This window comes from Notothenia rossii (genome assembly GCF_949606895.1).
Source record: "Notothenia rossii genome assembly, chromosome: 7".
NCBI lineage: Eukaryota > Metazoa > Chordata > Actinopteri > Perciformes > Nototheniidae > Notothenia > Notothenia rossii.
This window is the reverse complement of record NC_136905.1, coordinates 78,874,472-78,875,663: the sequence shown is the minus strand read 5'-3', so window position 1 is coordinate 78,875,663 and position 1,192 is coordinate 78,874,472.

Below are 1,192 nucleotides of genomic sequence, written 5' to 3'. Positions count from 1 at the left end.
GCAGGCCTGCACTTTGTAGCAGGGATTGATCATTTGTACATCACTGTTTCTCATTAGAATTCCAAAGTATATTAGAATGATCATAGTGTTTTTGCTTAAGAGGATCTTTACAAAAAATAAGATGTTTTCTTTTTTCTCTGTAGCTCCACAATGCTTTTGTACTTTAACAAATACTTCCTACATTTTTTAAATGCACTAATCCGTATAGCGATTTCATTGAAATGTTTGATTAATCCTGCAGACCTTTTAGCTATTTTTCTTCTTGTGGCCGTAGGGAAATTAGTTTCCCTTGCTCTCAATCACAAAAATGTAATTCAAAGTGATTTGTAGTAATAATGAGGTTTAGTATTCATAAAAAAAAAACGTAATTATTCTTTTTGGCAATACTTTGTATGAGTTTTTACTTTCCACCTCGTCTAATAGCAACAAATGAACTAATAATTAGACAAGGAATCCACAAGCTCAAACCGCATGTAGTCAAGGCCGGATTAACCACATCACATGATGGGCCATCAGTGACAAGATCATTTTTGTTTGGCACAACCTCACTCACCAAGTCAGAACAAAACAAAAACATTTTTTTCAAATCCTCCCAAAAATAATAATAATGTGGCCCTAATCCTTTTCGTACCATACAATGTTATTGTGGTTTTTTTTCTCTCTCTCTCATCATAATATACTGATCACTTAGTTGAGCTACCACATACTTTCAATACATGTTTTACTTTTGTAACTCAATGTTTGTGACACATAGAACTCCTTGTGTACTTGTACTGCCAGCCAGTCATATTTTGGCATTTTAAGTGGGGTGCTATTCTGAGGTTTTGAGGGACATTACCTAGGTCTTCTTGAGCAATACACTGTCTTGAGATCTTATCCATTGTATCCTTGTCTTGTGATTTTTGACTGAAAGGGCAAAAGGCTAGACCTACTTTGGTTGAACTATGTGGCTGCGTCCCTGCTTTTGACAAATAGGTGTACGATTGACATGCCAGATTGAAAGAAAATTTTAAATATTGGTCATGTTGGGTAGGCGTGCTGTTACGTGTTGGGTTGAGGGGCCTTGAGCTCTCAGTGCCCAGGGGTCCCTGGAGGTACTAATCCGGCCTTGCATGTAGTGTTTGTTTATTGTAATTCATGAACAGAAAAAGGAGTTTAAAAAAATCTGTCAATAACTGTAACAACACAGAAG